At 28.9% G+C, this 13397-nt stretch overlaps 1 long non-coding RNA gene across 3 annotated transcripts; it reads right to left on the bottom strand.

The window, feature by feature from the left end:
* Positions 1 to 575: 575 nt before the first annotated feature.
* On the bottom strand, positions 576 to 8519 carry LOC107440383 (uncharacterized). Of its 3 annotated transcripts, XR_006227073.2 has the most exons (5): positions 8292 to 8519; positions 6236 to 6410; positions 4448 to 4550; positions 2084 to 2182; positions 576 to 735 (listed from the first exon to the last, which is right to left on the bottom strand). It is a non-coding gene; the product is annotated as an uncharacterized lncRNA (long non-coding RNA). The 3 variants fall into 3 exon arrangements; XR_006227072.2 differs by lacking the exon at positions 6236 to 6410 and having other exon boundaries at positions 8264 to 8512; XR_006227071.2 differs by lacking the exon at positions 6236 to 6410 and having other exon boundaries at positions 8292 to 8511.
* Positions 8520 to 13397: the final 4878 nt, after the last annotated feature.

The raw sequence follows: 13397 nt of genomic DNA, 5'->3' as shown, positions 1-13397 counted from the left end.
AAAAAAGTCATCAAGATCATTACTACAAAAAGCAAATATGACTATATTAGTTTTATGAAAGTAAGAGCTATCAGGTATACACTCGATTTAATTTCAAAGCATAAATATATTCCAGACACATTAGCAGGGCTCATATACAAATAGTAAATTAATAGAGTTTAAAAATTGAATTTCGTAAGCACTTTGTAGATAAAACACTAAAATATGAACAATCAGTTCACTTAAAATTAAGATACATTACAGCTCAACAGTTTGGGAACAAGATTACAATTTTAAAAGATTAGTAATTTGTATGCAAGAAAATATTTTTAATGTAAGAATAATTTTTAAACAATTTATTGAGAAAGTTTTGGATTTATTATCAGAGATTGCCAAATGCATAACTTAAAGAAGCCCAAGGCACCATAAACAAAGAAGATTGACAAAATGTGCTTATCTACTACATAAAAAATTATATGTACATAAAAAATCTAAATGGATATTTTTCATAAACTTTTAGATAGGATTTTTGGATTTCTTCTTGTAAAAAAAACTTTTTTCATAACTATACTTTCTTTACAGGGTTAATATACAGGGAGATTCCAAGTAGTTGCAGCTGTTAAAGAAAATTCTGCTTATTGTATTTATGTCTCATTTACTTGTTCTCATCAACGTCATCTTCAAGAGAAATAGAATAATTTCTGTCCTTTTGAAACATGCTTCAACATTTGTGATAGAAGGATTTTTTCATCAAACCTACAATTTCAAAATATCTTCAAAATTTTTTTTCATCGTCTGAATTATGAGCAAGAATGCTGAAACGGCTATTGAATCTGACCCTCTAGATTAACCTTACTTTTATCAATGATAATTCAAAAATTTTAAGAAATTCTACTTTCAATAGAATAAAAGGAAGTATGTCCTGATCTTGACTGATCAGTTAGTTAACAATAAATTGCAGCATATTTGATGTAAGATAGAAGAAAAAGCTGTCCCTATCAGTAGAAAATTGAATTATTATCTAGTAGTTATAAGGCAATTACAGTTTCTGGCCTAACATAACTTATTTTAATTATATTTGAAAGCATTTTAAAGTTTTCAACCCTTCATTTTATGCAGTTGTAAATTTATAACAATATGTTCATAATGTATCCTGTTTGAATCAATCCTCTTGAATTTGAAAATGTTCATCTAGTGTCCAATATATGGTCTTCGGGTCTCAATTAGGAATTTTAAATGTGGGTTTTACCTCACAAAGAATAAGAGCTGCTTCCATAGTTTTCATGCAAATTGGATTCCACAGAATATGTTTAGCATACTCATGATGTTGCAAATGTGCAATATACTACACATTTGTTATTAAATAATAATAAAGAGTTTCTGCAATTATTGAACTTCCTTATTTTAAATCCTTTAATCAAAATTTCAAATAAGAAATTTTCATGAAAAATTATAAATTCATAAAATGAATGGTTAAAAGTTTTTGCTAGAACTTAAATGCTTTTAAATCTCAACAATAGAGTTAAGGTCATTTCAAAAGTGGTCCATGAAAATCAGATTTCATAATTTATTAAGCTATAAACAACATGGATGATGAACCTTTTTCTTACCAATGAAACTATGTTTCTGGTTTGTTATTTTTAAGTATCCAGTATACCACAAATTGTATTTCATTTTAAAACTCATATTTAAACCCTTACTCTGATTTTAAACTATCAAATTATGTTTTATTACTAAATTTTCTGTTGTAGAATTAACTTGTATCAGATATAAGTTGAATAAATTTCTCTGAAAATATTTCAATTTGATATTAAGATTTTTAAATTGCACTGAAGAAGACCGTTGTAAGCGAAAAAAATAGTTAATGTTTAAAGTTTTTAATTTTTTATAGCATGGAAAATTAAATGCATCATTACAACTGAAAATATTATTTTAATCTAAATTTATTTTCTTTCAGTTTCTAAAAAAATTTTGTTCAATTTAAGATGCCTTCTTAATGCACTTATTACTTTTCAAATTGCGTTTATATTACATTATAAATAAATATATAATATCACATTAAAAACAAGTATTAAAATATTCAATTTTCTAAGGATTAAATTACCAGATTTTTTGTGTTCAATTCTTCAAATCTGCATTCTTAAGTTCTTCTAAAGCTTTACCAAGATCATTCTGTCAGATTCCTTTCCAAAATATCAAACCACTAAAAAAAGTTACATTTTATGATCATTCATTTTAGCAAAGGGAGATCTTAAAACAAAACTTTCATGTTTTCTAAAATTTACAAAATAGAGAAAATAGCATAATTGATAATATTTCATCTGAATTTTGTAACATCCAAACAGCTCTTAAAAATATTTTTCCCCCTTTAGAAGATAAATCAGAGAAACTCGCTATTCCTTTAAGGAATATATATCAAGTTTGCACTTCAGGGATCTCAAACAATATATTTTCAGTTTAAACTTTTCTTTGCAATTCCTAAGTTAAATCAGTTGATAGTGCTGCATATGTAAAAAAGAACATGAAATCACACAGTTAAATTGAACCCATAAATTAAGTAAATTCTTTTTATGGTATGAAAAATCAAATTTCATCTAAAAGTTCCTCAAATTTGAGAAGAATTTGTATACAACATAAAAAGTTTGTCCTATTGAGATTTTATTTCCTGTAACAACTCAGAGAAGTTGTGATTTTTTAAAGCACATTCAGATATAAATTTCAAGAATTCTAGTTAAAATAGACAAAGGATCATAAAATAACTGCATATTAACTTCTGCACACAATGGTACTCGGTTCTGAATCTACCTTTGCTGTTGCCAGTCTTAGAGATTTTTTTAAAACGTTTTGCAGTAAATGTAAGTAAATAAAGCAAGTTATAGTATACTTGTTGTGTGCCACCATTACATCTGAACACCTAGTGGCACGAGTGCCGTAGATTTGCCATCTTTGTTTTATAGATTATAGAATGACAACAAGTAGTCATCACAAAAGATCATACATAAGTGATTTTGCGATGCTACATTTCAGTGATCTAATTTGTAAATTTATCCACAAAACACAACCTAAATAGAGAATTATAATTTTATGGAAAAAAATATACATGGCAGTAAGATATCATTAAATTATAAAAGTTTATTAAAAAAAGGATAATTAAAAAAATAATACATAAATTTAGTTCAATATCATAGTCTTTCATTCTCAGATATAGGGAAAAGTAGGGAAAGATCGTTTAGCTAAGATTTAAAGGGTGTTGGAGCTGATCTGCTCAACATAGAAACTGTCAGATATCCATTGTTTAGTTTTGTACAAGATAACAGTCATGAAAAGTCACACATGTACAACTTCCGTTATATATGATTTTTTCTAGAAAAAGTTGAATCACCCGGTCTTACCCCATTAGTGGGGCAAGACCAGGAATAAATGCTAACTCTATAGAAAATTTAGAAATACTAGAATTTCAAGAAAAAAGTAGCAGACATTTCCATTTTATAAGGAAATTTAGGGAAATTATGCAAGCAATTTACATGTGATGTAGTCAAGACTGTACTCAAGGGAGAGGACTGACCAAACATCTGGGGGCCTGACCAAAATTCATTACGAAAACTATAGCATTTTTTTAAAAGAAAATTGCAGAGAATTTTTATATCAAAGTATAAACTACAATTCTGCTGTCTTCAAAAACTACTCAAAATATGAAAATAAGGTTTTTTTGCTTGGAAGAAGCAATAAACTTTGTTCCATGAAACTTTTGTTCAATCTTGAATGCAGTTATTTTCATCCTTCAGTGTTTTGTAGCTTTCGTGGGCTCAGAGTAGACACACATCAAGGGGAAAGATCGGGTGTTACCCTGTCTAACCCCAAGAGTAGAGGTTATACTGAACAGTGATACTAATGCATACCCTCCAACTTATGAGGATTTTGAAAATAATTCTTTCTAGTGGTAGCGAACCAAAGTAGAAATTTTTAAAGCAAATGGATCTCTCATAAAACTTTTATCAGAACTTAAGAGTCGAGCCATGTGGCATGCACTTTTATAAGTAATAGTGGACAAGTTACGCTAAAATTAATTTTTTTTGAATATTAAGCTTGAATATTTTGCTACCGTCTGAAAAGAAGATTTCTGAAACTACGGAAATTCCGTAGCAGTTGGAGGGTATGCTAATGAACCTTATTGTTTGTTATGAATTATTGGTAAACGTATATTAAGCTGAACTAAAAATAATTTTATAATTGTCATAAGGCTAAATTTAAAAACAAAAGAACATTAAAGTTGATACGGAAAAAAAAGCTTATCTACACAGATGCATTGAATTAATCCCCAACAATATGATAGGTGCATCTTTTTGACTAGTGAAGTGCAATTCAGAGTTTGGCCACTGAAAAACAGAATTAATTTTGACACAATCAAGGTACCCACTTTCCCCCTACTCTCCCTTTATAATATTTAAAATAATAAAAGAATTAATACCTTTGTTAACTGGATTAGAATGAACAACTATGTTGTTTTCTTTTCTTCTTTCATTTAGCTTAAACAAATTTTTCCAAAAATCACACAAAGCTTCAGAATAAGTCTGTAAAAAATTTATACTAACAATTTAGTAACAATTCAGCAAAAGAATATATTAGCATAAAGACTATGGAGAATGCATAAAAAGAACACTGTGAATAATTGTTAATCTGGTGAACAGATTTTCACATACTAAGGTGCAATATTAATTGCTTTGAGAATATTGATATAGTATCAAATCAAGCATATTAGCATAAAAAAGTATTATTGCCACAAATACTATAAAACAAAGTTCAAATTGGAACATAAGATTTCGTAAAGATATTCATAAAAATTTTCTAGAAAGTTAGTTACAACTTCCTGTAGAAATTATTGATGAACACACCTTAAAATTTATTATTTTTATTATTGAAAAATGGCTTGCAAGTTTTAATTTAGAATAAATTGGCATATTATTAAAACAGTTATTAATGTAACAATTTAACGATTAAAAATATTAATGAACTTTAACGTAAAAACAACAATTTGACTATGTGTGATGTCTTACAATAAATTTTTTAACTCTAGGAAATTTTAGGTGATTTTTATTTTACTTTTTAAAATACAAACTATAATTTTGTGATAATAATTGTGAATTCTTTCGCTTTTTATTCATCATGACATTTTTATTCATCACTCATACTAAAAAATTGTTAATCTAGAAGAAACAGTGTTGGGAGTTGCATAAAATGTGCGCATGGATCCACATATTAATGCACTTAGATAAGAAGAAAAAAAAAGACTTAATACCCAAATCCTGAAAGCTAGTAGTCTGAAAAAATATACAGTTTTTCAGGTAACTGCAAATAAGAAAAACATTTACAAAAAATAAATAAAAAACTGAATAACTTAAGATTTAATGATTAATTTTTTGCACACTAATAAGGAGATGGCACCGTGTGTAGCATAAAATCTTAATATCAAACAAAAATTTTATTACATTATGTGGCACTGAATTTAAATGTGCTATTCAGTTTAAGGCCACAGAAAGGTTTTCTGGGTTATTCACACAAGTTTTGTGCTGGTTAACAAAAAGAAAGAGAGTGGGACCATTATGATATGTTGTTCTGGTGGCTTTGTGTGTGCATAATATATGAAAAATAAAATCTTTTTAATAATAATGATATGCATTAAGAATATCAAAAAATGAAAAACTAAAAGTAAATAAATAAAATTAAAATGCTAAGTATAAGTTTTACAATTAAGTGTATGTTTCATAAGGATCGAAATAGAAAAATAAATTTAAGAAAAACTTGAGAAAAATTCTACATCTAACTGATTAGAAAAGAACAGTTTTCCCTTATGTGTGAGACCAATTAAAAGTGCAAAATTTGAGGTGAATATGTATAATAAAAGAAAATTACAATAGCTTTTTTTCATTTCATAATATTAAAAGGGAAAAAACTGACACAAACACAGTTATATATTAAAAATGAAATGACATAATAGATCACATTAAGAAATAACAAATAAGTACTAAAAAGTTAAAAAAAAGTTTTATGAAAAGTATTTCAAAACTTTTAAAAAAAATTTTTCAAAGTTTTTAGAATTCTTTATAAAAATATACAAATTAAAACATATAAAAAAATTAATTTGAAATATTAAGAATATAGGTAAATAGATAAAACAAAATAAACATTAATTTTAAAAATTATAAATATATTTATTGAAAAACGGAAATAAATGTTTGTGTGCCAAACGTTGGCTCACCTAATATGGTGCCCCTGAAAGAGAGGCCAACTAATCTCTGCCCTGTAAATGCCTGAATTGACGAAAATGTTAACACAGGTGGGCATTGAAGAAAGAGAAGAAAAAAAATTTGTGTGCCACTGGCTGTGAACTATTTGTATAGATATATTGAACAAATATTGTGCTTCTTTGCATACTATATCAAAAAGAAAATATAAAAAGTATTTAGGATTCTTTTCTTTTCCGTTGACCATGAGAAAGATTCGTTAAAATCAAATATATTTACAAAACATAAACACTGTACATAAATGTTAGAAATTTTCAAGAGTTGATTTTAGTAATTTAATTGTTTTCAACTAGAATGTTAAGAAAAAAAAGGAGAAAAGTCCATAGAAACTAAACAAATTGTTGTTTTTCCTATAAAGATGATTTACAGCAAAAATTAACTTTTTTATTTCAAAATACAAAAACTCAAGCCTGTATATGATGTTATAAGATATAAATAGATAAATCTCATTTCTGAACAGCAATAGTTTTGGTGCAGTCTAAGGAGTTCTAATAAACATAGCTGGTTTTTTAAAACTTGCTTTCTTTCTCACAACATTTTAAATTCATCGACATACTTCTTAAACAATAACTGTTTTGAAAATATCAAAAATTTTAAATTATTATATCTGCAAGCCTTTTATACAAAACTTGGAAGATTGTATAAAGAAGTCTATTGTGTTACTCCTTAAAATTGCTTACTTTTATTTTTTATGATCATCAGTAATGGTACAATTTTCAAAAAGGATTTTCAGCTTTTTCCTTTCTCTTTTTTTTTTTTTTTTTTTTTGAGAAAAGTATAAGCTGAAGTTATTTCAGCTCTCAGAAATACCTTGTTTACATAATATGATGTTTTTTCTTGGGAGAGTTGCTTAAAAAACGTGTTTGCAAACTTACTGCTGGTAATATATGTCTTTTACATATTTTAGGTAAGTAAAATGATTGAAACTTATTTTGAATTTATATGGTGGATTTGCCAATTTTTTTTAGAGATTAAATGCCCAAAAATCGCTAAGCTATTGCAGTTAAACAAATAAAATCATTAGTGGAAGTTTAATTCTCTGTTGAGACCATTTAAGTGTCAGGGTCAAATCTGTCAACCCCATAAAAAGGTGAAACATACCTCAATAACACACATCTTTTTAAACAATTTTTTTAAAAAATAAACAACCTATGTTTAATTTAAGTAGTATCATTAAAGAAGTATTATTGGCACATAAATTAGTCATATTTCACAAAAATAATAAACTTCAATTATTCATATCTGCAAACAAAACTAGGTTTTATTTAAAAGAAATCAAAAATTTGGCTCATACAACCAAAATCAATTACATAGCTGCTAGTAGTTACAAGGTGTGACAAAACTAATGGTTTCAACAGTTAAGGGAAAAAGAATTTTCCAAAACAAAAAAAAACTTTCACCATACAATGTGTGGGCTCAAAAATCAAAGGGCAAGCTGAAAGAGAGTCCTTCTGGAGAAAAATGGAAACATAGTAAAAAAATTTTATTCCCGATTATCAAGAAATTTTGCTTTTCTTTGGTAGTTAGGAATATTTACAGGAAAAAACTTATTTTTTCCAGGACATTACAAAAAAATGAATAAAACCGAAACAAATTAAATTAAATGGGTGATACTAAAAACCAAATAGAATTGTTTAGCAATCCATTCGTACATAAACATATTTGACTTTAAACTAATTACAATTTTTTATATAACAGAAAGTTAAATTTTCTTACAATTCTCTTCGTAAATAACTATATTTGCATTATTAAAGTTTCATACAGAATTATAAAACCTACATAACATAGAATCAAAGAGTTTGCTTGAGTATTAATACTTCACATCACTGTATTTCATTATAAAAATTACTAGTATGCAATTTGCGATTAAGATTTCAAAATGTGATTTATAGTAGAAAATACAATAAGCATGGCAAACCACTGAACATTTATATTAGTTCCATGACTAATTTAAATATTTAGTGGGTGGAAATAAAACTAACCAAGCATATAGCTTCATCAAAAGCATACCTGTTATAAATGTTCTTTAAAGATAATACATATGCTTAATATTCTTTAAAGGAATTCCTAAGATAAGGATTTCCTCAATGAGGTCCATTCTACATAGTCTTTCAAAATTAGAAAATTTTAATCTCATTTCTCGAAGCTTATTTAAACAAACAAAAATTTAAATTTTCTGCCCAATTTTTATTCTGCTTGTTTTGATTACGACGTTTATGACTTTCTATTTCTGTTACATGAGTTCTTTAATATTAAAGTAAATAATCCATGTAGTTGTTTACCCTCAAGGGGCATTCTCACTGTTTAGGGTAAATTCGCGAATGGAGAGATGTGAAGCATAACCTGGGTAAACGATTATTTCTTGAGGGAAGGTATAAAACAAAACACACGCTTATAGAGAAGTTGTTGTAGTTCTTTTACGTCGCACTAGAGCCGCGTTCTTCTACAAAGAAAAACAATTGATTTAATACATAGAACACTTTTGCTATGCTAAACTGTTGTGAAAATATCGTAAAACAAGCTTAAAAAAACAATATAATTTAAACAAGTTAATTTTCTGGGTTTTTTCCAGTTTTAAAGCATTATTTCAATTTTCCCGAACCAAAAATATATTTTTTATACCTAGGATACTTTAATACATCGAAAAACACGCTAAATAAATAATATAATGTAAAATAAACAAAAGAAAAAAAAATTAACAATTGACCACAGCCGATGTTCGAACCCGTCCCGCCTCGCTCCAATCGTAAGTCACTAGCACATGGTCTTAGCCGTTGGAAAACGCTTTTACAGCATTCATGCTACTACATAGCTTTAATTACCCTCTCCCGATTAGATAAACAAAAGACGTAAGGGGTCACTGCAATCTCCCTAATCTATCTATAAAAATTTACTTTAGTAGGGTGGTTCTGTTCATAGAGGCCTACTTTCGGTCCGAGTTTGAAAATTATAGCTTAATATTCAAGGGAGTTTGGCGGTCTTCAAATTTGAGCCTTTTTCCCACCATTTTATTTATTTTTTATTTTTTATTCCATTATGCATTCCTTTACAAAGAAAGAGAATTGATTTTACACATAGAACACATTTTTATGCTAAACTAACGTGAAAGTATTGTAAAACAAGTTTAAAAAAAATAATATTATATGAATAAACTAATTTTCTGGGATTTTTCCAGTTTTCAAGCATTATTTGAACTTTGCCAAACAAAAACAAAAATTTTTTTATACATAGGATCCTTTATTACATCGAAAAACACGTTAAATAAATAATATAATGTAAAATAAACGAAAGAAATTTTTTTTCTAAAATTTGACCGCAGCCGAGGATCGAACCCGTCCCCCCCGCACTCCGATCGTAAGTCACTAGCACATGGTCTTAGCCGTTGGACCACGCTTATACGGAGTTCGTGCTACTACATAGCTTTAATTACCCTCTCCCGATTTGCTAAACAATAGACTTAAGGGGTCACTGCGACCTCCCTAATCTATCTATAATATTTTACTTTAGTAGTCTGGTTCGGTAAATAGAGGCCTATTTTGGGTCCGACTTTGAAAATTATAGCTTAATATTCAAGGGAGTTAGGCGGTCTTCAAATTTGAGCCTTTTTCCCGCCATTTTTTTAAATTTTTTTTTTTATTCCATTATGCGTTCCTTCACAAAAAAAGAGAATTGATTTTAAACATAGAACACCTTTTTATGCTAAACTAACGTGAAAGTATTGTAAAACAAGTTTAAAAAACATAATATTATATAAATAAACTAATTTTCCGGAATCTTTCCAGTTTTCAAGCATTATTTGAACTTTCCCCAAACAAAAAAAAAATATTTTTTATACATAGGATCCTTTATTACATCGAAAAACACGTTAAATAAATAATATAATGAAAAATGACCAAAAGGAAAAAAAAATTTAAAAATTGACCGCGGCCGTGGATCGAACCCGTCCCCCCTCGCTCCGATCGTAAGTCACTAGCACATGGTCGTAGCCGTTGGACCAAGCTTACATGGAGTTCGTGCTACTACATAGCTTTAATTACCCTCTAACGATTAGCTAAACAAAAGACTGAAGGGGTCACTGCGACCTTCTTAATCTATCTATAAAATTTTTCTTAAGTAGTCTGGTTCGGTTAATAGAGGCCTACTTTCGGTCCGACTTTAAAAATTATAGCTTAATATTCAAGGGAGTTAGGTGGTCTTCAAATTTTAGCCTTATTCCGTCCATTTTATCTTATTTTATTTTTTATTCCATTATGCGTTCCTTCACAAAGAAAGAGAATTGATTTTGCACATAGAACTCCTTTTAATGCTAAACTAACGTGAAAGTATTGCAAAACAAGTTTAAAAAAAATATTATTATCTAAATAAACCAATTTTCCGGGATTTTTCCAGTTTTCAAGCATTATTTGAACTTTCCCAAGCAAAAAAATATATTTTTTATACATAGGATCCTTTATTACATTAAAAAACACGTTAAATAAATAATATAATGCAAAATAAACAAAGAAAAAGAATTTTTAAAAATTGACGACAGCCAAGGATCGAACCCGTCCCCCCCGCACTCCGATCGTAAGTCACTAGCACATGGTCTTAGCCGTTGGACCACGCTTATACGGAGTTCGTGCTACTACATAGCTTTAATTACCCTCTCCCGATTTGCTAAACAAAAGACTTAAGGGGTCACTGCGACCTCCCTAATCTATCTATAAAATTTTACTTTAGTAGACTGGTTCGGTAAATAGAGGCCCACTTTCGGTCCGACTTTGAAAATTATAGCTTAAATTCAAGGGAGTTAGGCGGTCTTCAAATTGGAGCCTTTTTCCCGCCATTTTATTTTATTTTTATTCCATTATGCGTTCCTTCACAAAGAAAGAGAATTGATTTTACACATTGAACACCTTTTTATGCTAAACTAACGTGAAAGTATTGTAAAACAAGTTTTAAAAAAATAATATTATATAAATAAACTAATTTTCCGGGATTTTTCCAGTTTTCGAGCATTATTTGAACTTTCCCAAACAAAAAAAAATATTTTTTATACATAGGATCCTTTATTACTTTGAAAAACACGTCAAATAAATAATATAATGAAAAATGACCAAAAGGAAAAAAAATTTTAAAAATTGACCGCGGCCGTGGATCGAACCCGTCCCCCCTTGCTCCGATCGTAAGTCACTAGCACATGGTCTTAGCCGTCGGACCAAGCTTATGCGGAGTTTGTGCTACTACATAGCTTTAATTACCCTCTAACGATTAGCTAAACAAAAGACTGAAGGGGTCACTGCGACCTCCCTAATCTATCTATAAAATTTTACTTTAGTAGGCTGGTTCGGTAAATAGAGGCCTACTTTCGGTCAGACTTTGAAAATTATAGCTTAATATTCAAGGGAGTTAGGCGGTCTTCAAATTTGAGCCTTTTTCCAGACATTTTATTTTTTTATTATTTTTAATTCCATTATGCATTCCTTTACAAAGAAAGAGAATTGATTTTACACATAGAACATCTTTTTATGCTAAACTAACGTGAAAGTATTATAAAACAAGTTTTAAAAAAATAATATTATATAAATAAACTAATTTTCCGGGATTTTTCCAGTTTTCAAGCATTATTTGAACTTTCCCAAACAAAAAAAAATATTTTTTATACATAGAATCCTTTATTACATCGAAAAACACGTTAAATAAATAATATAATGCAAAATAAACGAAAGAAAAAAAATTTTAAAAATTCACCGCAGCCGAGGATCGAACCCGTCCCCCCTCGCTCCGATCATAGGTTATTAGCACATGGTCTTAGCCGTTGGACCACGCTTATACGGAGTTCGTGCTACTACATAGCTTTAATTACCCTCTCCCGATTTGCTAAACAAGAGACTGAAGGGGTCACTGCGACTTCCCTGATCTATCTATAAAATTTTACTTTAGTAGGCTGGTTCGGTAAATAGAGGCCTACTTTCGGTCAGGCTTTGAAAATTATAGCTTAATATTCAAGGGAGTTAGGCGGTCTTCAAATTTGAGCCTTTTTCCCGCCATTTTATTTAGTTTTTATTTTTTATTCCATTATGCATTCCTTTACAAAGAAAGAGAATTGATTTTACACATAGAACACCTTTTTATGCTAAACTAATGTGAAAGTATTGTAAAACAAATTTAAAAAAATATTATTATATAAATAAACTAATTTTAAGGGATTTTTCCAGTTTTCAAGCATTATTTGAACTTTCCCAAGCAAAAAAAAGGTATTTTTTATATACATAGGATCCTTTATTACATCGAAAAACACGTTAAATAAATAATATAATGCAAAATAAACGAAGGAAAAAAATTTTTAAAAATTGACCGCTGCCCAGGATCGAACCCATTCCATTATGCGTTCCTTCACAAAGAAAGAGAATTGATTTTGCACATAGAATTCCTTTTTATGCTAAACTAACGTGAAAGTATTGCAAAACAAGTTTAAAAAAAATAATATTATCTAAATAAACTATTTTTCCGGGATTTTTCCAGTTTTCAAGCATTATTTGAACTTTCCCAAGCAAAAAAAAAAAATATTTTTTATACATAGGATCCTTTATTACATCAAAAAACACGTTAAATAAATAATATAATGTAAAATAATCAAAAGAAAAAAATTTTTAAATATTCGACCGCAGCCGAGGATCGAACCCGTTCCCCCCTCGCTCCGATCGTAGGTTACTAGCACACGGTCTTAGCCGTCGGACTAAGCTTATACGGAGTTCGTGCTACTACATTGCTCTAATTACCCTCTCCCGATTAGCTAAACAAAAGACTTAAGGGATCACTGCGACCTCCCTAATCTATCTATAAAATTTTACTTTAGTAGGCTGGTTCGGAAAATAGAGGACTACTTTCGGTCCGACTTTGAAAATTATAGCTTAATATTCAAGGGAGTTAGGCGGTCTTCAAATTTAAGCCTTTTTCCAGCCATTTTTTTTTTTTTTTATTTTTTTTTATTCCATTATGCGTTCCTTCACAAAGGTTTTTTTTTTATTACAGGGTAAAGTAAAAAAAAAACATTTACCCGTATGCCCTAAATAAGGGCGGGTCGGGGTAAATTATTCCATTATCCATAACTTAATATTAAAGGGAAGTAGGTTG

The sequence above is a fragment of the Parasteatoda tepidariorum genome, chromosome 9 (assembly GCF_043381705.1).
Source record: "Parasteatoda tepidariorum isolate YZ-2023 chromosome 9, CAS_Ptep_4.0, whole genome shotgun sequence".
NCBI lineage: Eukaryota > Metazoa > Arthropoda > Arachnida > Araneae > Theridiidae > Parasteatoda > Parasteatoda tepidariorum.
This window is presented reverse-complemented; position numbering and strand designations above follow the sequence as displayed.